The sequence below is a fragment of the Zingiber officinale genome, unplaced genomic scaffold (genome assembly GCF_018446385.1).
Source record: "Zingiber officinale cultivar Zhangliang unplaced genomic scaffold, Zo_v1.1 ctg70, whole genome shotgun sequence".
Lineage (NCBI taxonomy): Eukaryota > Viridiplantae > Streptophyta > Magnoliopsida > Zingiberales > Zingiberaceae > Zingiber > Zingiber officinale.
Window position 1 is genome coordinate 733,770 of NW_024589966.1, and position 5,697 is coordinate 739,466.

The following is a 5,697-nucleotide window of genomic DNA, read 5'->3' on the forward strand; positions in this document are numbered from 1 at the left end:
GCTATTGCCCGATAACTGTACTGAGAAATGTAGTGAAAGTACACTTAGCTATCGCTCGAGACGTCGTTGTCACTCGGTTCAATCCCTTTATTTGGCATCATCCTAATGGGCCTTTCGGCTTTAAGTGCGTCTCGTCCCACTTTCTTCAACTGATTCAAGAGGGCAATACAACAACAAGTTAAAGAACCAGCGATCTCAGGAGCGAGCCTTCTATCAAAACCCCACACGAAAGAAAACATAGAAACCATGGTCTCCGTGTTGAAGGCGTAGTACCTTCAGGCTCCTATCCTTCTGGTTGTGCCGAATGAGAACGATCTTTCATCTTAGTGCCGAAAAAGCTCTCTTTCGTGCTCTCACACGTCCTTTTCGTATCGGTCTCTACGTTAGTTACTTCACTCTCTTGCATCTGTGAGATAATGTCTCACTCTCTCTTTCTTTCGGGCCGGAAGACTTGTCATTGATATCCGGTCGGGTATTCCCCTCAAGCGCAAGCCCCCAATCAAGAAGTTTCCCTGCTAACCCGGGATAGGGTAAGCACGTCCTGTGTGGTTTAGCGGATCCATGAAGAGTATTAGACGTGAGCCGCCGACTCTTTGTCTCAAGCCCTGTAGAGGGTCTGCTTAATCTACGGATGCGGTTTTGATCGAGCAAGAATCCTGCCAGAGCAGTGGATGAGTGATTGCCAGATGAGGTACGAGCGACAGCGACGTGATCATTTCCTCAAAGTGCCCTTCATTGACGTCAGTCCAATTTCCAATCTCTCTCGACGCTTGTTCCCGGACTCACTGAGTGAGAACTGCCCTGGGCTGGCACCAACTGGTAAACGAAGTAGAGTACGTGACACGTCCACATGGACTCAAGTAGATTAGAAAGGTCAGCGACAGCGGACGCTACTCTAACATCATTCGTCTAGCTTCCAAGAGGCCTTGACAGAGAAGAGATCAGGGCTACTTCGGGTCTTACACAGAAGAGTGAACCCGAGTGCTGTCCGGGTCTCTGAACCGGGAGAAGAATCTGAAGAAGAAGTAGAAGGATTGGACTTAGTGAACCAGTGGGAGATCGTATCGGTGCTATCTTCTTAGGAGGTCGTAAACGGCTAAGAGCGCCAAAGGCAATGATGAAAGACAAGCCCCCGATTGGAAAGACGATCGAGGAAGATGCTATAGACCGTCCTCAACCCGCATGGTCTCGAGCCGTGCTCCTACGTGTGATCAGGACTCCGCTAAGTGTGAATCCGGCCGCGCTCCAACCGTCTCACTTTGATCCGAATAGTAAACCGGGTTCCATTCCTCCCCCTACCCGAAAAGGAGCCAGCGCATATTAGGTTATTATCGTATGAAAGAATAAGGAGAGATCGCGGATATCGTACAAACCCAACAATGAACTCTCAATCTCAAGATGGAAGTGATCCTATAGATGCGCCTCTTCGAAATGCGAATCAGAGTATTCAGGAAGTTCCAGCTCCGTCAAGAGTTCCGCATGGGAAGAGATTAATCTTATAAGTGTTTTCCGAGCTTCTATCATTCCTTTTATCGAGCATAATGATGCGAATCGGGCGAGTTCTAATATGCAGCGTCAAGCAGTTCCGCTTTCTCTGTCCGAGAGGTGCATTGTTGGAAGGAACGTCAAAGGGCTCGTCAAGAGGGGGTTTCAGCTATAGCCGAAGACGAATAATGACGAGAATGTGCTCATGTGCTTATCCTCACTATATTCTTTTTGCAAGTAATGGATACACTACTCGAAGTCTTCCATTAGTTATCTGTCAACCGAACTACTGGAGCATCAATAAAGCCACGGCATCCGTAAGGATAGGATCGACCGGCCGAGGAGGGCTCGACCATTAGGGCCGACGGAAAGAGTAGCATAGTTAGTAGCATAGTTAGTAGCATAGTTAGTAGCAATAGTTAGTAGCAATAGTTGAGGGATCGTTTTCTAGTTAGGGAGATGGAGATATATATTTCTGATAGGCTCGACTGATAAGGCCCTTTCCATCAGCAGTATTTTGTCGAGTAGTTTTGAATCCATGAACTATATTACTGTAATCTGCTTGGGAGAGAGAGAGTGTTGTTAGTAGATCCTTTCACTTTCTACGTTTTGAATGGCTTTGGGAAATACCATACACGATTCACCACTATTCGCTAGAGCAGATTAGAGTATTGCGTGAATGGCTTTGGGCCATTCACTCTACGGGGCAATTGTAGACTATCAGACGGGGCCCCCGTCGTTCTCACTCGGCCCTTCCATTCACAAATCTTCTGTATCTGTTGGCCCATCAGCAGTATTTTGTCGTAAATGGCCTTTGGGGCCACAGAGCTGCAGTCGAATATCTTCATGGCATTGCATACCGTAGTCGTGAATGGCTTTGGGCCATTCACTCTTTCCATGACCTCTGACCTTCCTTTCCTATAGTGAAGTTGCTGAGAGGCGGAGCGCTCAATAGTTAGCGAATGCGAGAGGGGCGCGTCCCATTCACTACTTTCCGACGTCCATGAAGGACGGTGGCGCAATGCCATTCACGACTGCTGCGGTTGCGGAAGTGTGAGACTGCAGCTGCGCAATGTACTCAAAACGAACCTCGCTATCTACGCTCAACTGCTCTCGCCCGCTGTAGCTGCTGTCGTGCATAGTCGTTCACAACAAAGAAATGTACTGAAAGTAGAGTCGATCGCTCTATCGCGCATTCTGTGCTTTTACCCTCAATAAATGTAGTGAAAGTACGGTCGAGAAAGAAATGTAGTGAAAGTGCAGCTAAAGAGATTTTGCAGCTAAATGCAGCTGAAGTGAGCATCTCATATGAAAGCTCACCACTCCATTACCGGTAACTGGTACTCAAAATGCCGACTGAGTGAAGGTTGAACTCCTTTTTGTAGGGCTGCTGCTTTGGCCCCTTACCTGATAATTGAGTATCCAACTCTGGTACAGGTCTATGAATAGGAGATGTTGTGCTACTATTTAGAGGACCGCTTCCCCGTTGATAATTCGTCCGAGTCTAGCTCCGCCGACTGGAATGCTTAGAGGAGCTCCCGTATCATTCCATTCCTCTCGTCAATCCATCCGTAGCACTCGCTCTAACTCGATTCTTTCCTCACAAGCACAAGTCACATTAATTGACATCGACCCAAAGCGTTATAAAGATTAGGCTGCCAAAGTATATCTAGTACTGGGCCAGGAGCGAGACGCCCTAGGTTTCGTGTGGAAACCGCTGGACTAGAAGGGGTAGGATTGATTGAATATATATAATGAAAGTTCAATATGTCGAGATGTCAAAGGTCGAATTCACGCATAATCCATATCGAGTAGACCTTGTCGTTGTGAGGTCTAATGAGGGGAAAAAAGCACGATGCGCTAATAAAGCAAGTATTGGATTTAAGTGTTCAAGATTCGAAATTGACTTATGACTACGAAGTGGCTCCGAGTCACTCCTCAACCTTACGTTCCACCGGGGCAGCGGTAGCTGCCGAAGAATCTACTGGTACATGGACAACTGTGTGGACTGATGGACGTCTTGATCGTGACAAAGGGAGATGCTACCAGCGGGAGGATAATCAAGATCTTGCTTTTCCTTTAGACCTTTTCGAGTTCTCTTACGAAGATCTTGACTTCCATTGTGGGTCATGTCTTTGGTTTCAAAGCCTGACGAGCTCGGATCTGCGAATTCCCACTTCCTATTCCTTTCCAAGGCCCGCCTCACGGCAGTTGAAAGAGAGAAGTTGAACAAGTATGGTCGTCCCCAAAGGCATTATCTGCAAAAGACAAAGCATTTACCTTAGAGCAGTTTATGAGTGTCTACGTGGTGGGCTTGATTTGACCAAAGATGATTAAACTCACAACCGCGTTGGAGAGACCCTCAAATATTTTGTTCTGAAGCAAGCGCAGGCCGAAAGGGCATGACTTGAATGCTACTTATTTGATTCTAGTACATGTGCTGATTCAAAGGGCCTTGCCAGAGAATTAGGAGTTCCTATCGCATGACTACTTCACTGGTGGATTCACTGCAAATACTAGCTTGGCTCGGCCGTGACAATGGCCTACTTACTTCTTCACATCCATCGCGCAATGCATGCTCTTATTGATAGATAATGGTATGCATTTCAGTGTACTAGCAAGTATTCAGATTCCCAACTCCTGTTCTTCATGAGAAGAGGATAAAGAGTGAATTCCAACTATTCCAGATCAGTTCCATCCGTCTCCATAAGTTCAGTCCTCCTTCCTTTTCCTTTACGACCCTATGAAGCCTTCCCTGGGATTGGCTTTGGCACCCTGCAGATCTCCTATTCTAAGATCAGTCCGTTGTATATCATATAGTCGTGAATGGTAAGAGTGAATGGGCTCTATTCATAATGTGAGTCATGGCTATTCATAAGGAGCCACTAGCTTTTCATTCCAACTATGATCAATCCTTAACTTAAATTAAAGTAAGTAGCTAAAGCGACTGCTGCGATTGGATCCACTCAACAATAAGGAACTGGAAAGCACCATAAAACAAATACAAAAGAGTACCCACAGAGTACATATGCAAATCAAAAAATCAAATAGTATTCCTTTATTGGAGACAGAACGAACTTAACATCGACAGAGTACCTCGCACCTCCTACTTCTTTCGGTGGGGCTGGAAAGAATCTATCTCATTTGATCATTGCACACTTAGTTTTGAATGTATGCCTTCCAGTCCGGGCTTAATGGTTAGAAGTCAGACTCCAATTGATTGGACTTAGTATACGGAACTCGTCCTTTTTCCATCTCACTTCGGATCTCTGTGTCATCCATAGAATACAATACCTGTAATCTCATACTGAAGTGAGGTCGAGGTATGCCAAAGAATTCTCTGCCTTGACCCCATATCAAGATTCAGACGATCCGAATCAAGCAATCAATATGGATGCCATGTTTAAGTGCGTTTCGAGAATAAGAAATGAGTCTGACGAGCCACTCGAACGGAATATGTTTTGACTTTGAAGCCATGAGTCTCACTCTAGGGTGCTCTGTGACTCGACTTATCAGATGATCTTTTCCCCCTCTTTCGCTTAGACACCGCTATGCAATCATATCACATCTTTCCATCTATATTTGGAGAACGGCTTTCTATATTCAATATGAGACCATGAGTGCTTTAGGGCGTCCACAAGATAGATGAGACCGCTATACACAATGACAACCTGCTCAATGGGATCGAACCATGCTTTAGCACCTGGCATCAGAGCTCCTCGTGCAAGAGCAGGGGAGGTGGTCACTTGGTAGCAGTAGGCGGCTTCCTTTCTTACCTATTCCATTACGCAGACTGATGAGTCCATCATTTGAATGCATTTACGATCCACTACACGAGACTACGGAAAGGTCTTCTATTTGCTCCCTCTTCCTGAGATCCTTTCGGACAAGCAAAACCCAGCCTGCCTTCAGTGGAGAGCGATAGCGACGCCGACTATCCGACATTCAGATATTCGAGTGTAGTGAGAGAGTATGTATAGTGAAGTATGAAGGGATAAAAGCACAACTTGCTGATCGACTATAGCGAGAGACTGAAAGAGAGATTCCCGACTCCGGGGGCCTCTCGAAAAGCCACTGCCGGTACGACAGATTTTGACTTCTACCGCGAAAAAACACTCACTAAAAGCACGGAATAGGCGATAAAGGAAAGTGAGAGGGGCGAGAGCGAGAAGAGAGAGTGCGATATAGTGCTACTCCTCCTTCCAATTAAAG

At 46.1% G+C, this 5,697-nt stretch overlaps 1 pseudogene; it reads left to right on the top strand.

Moving 5' to 3' along the window:
* The first annotated feature begins 3,394 nt into the window (after window positions 1-3,394).
* On the top strand, window positions 3,395-4,138 carry LOC122037642 (annotated as a pseudogene).
* Window positions 4,139-5,697: the final 1,559 nt, after the last annotated feature.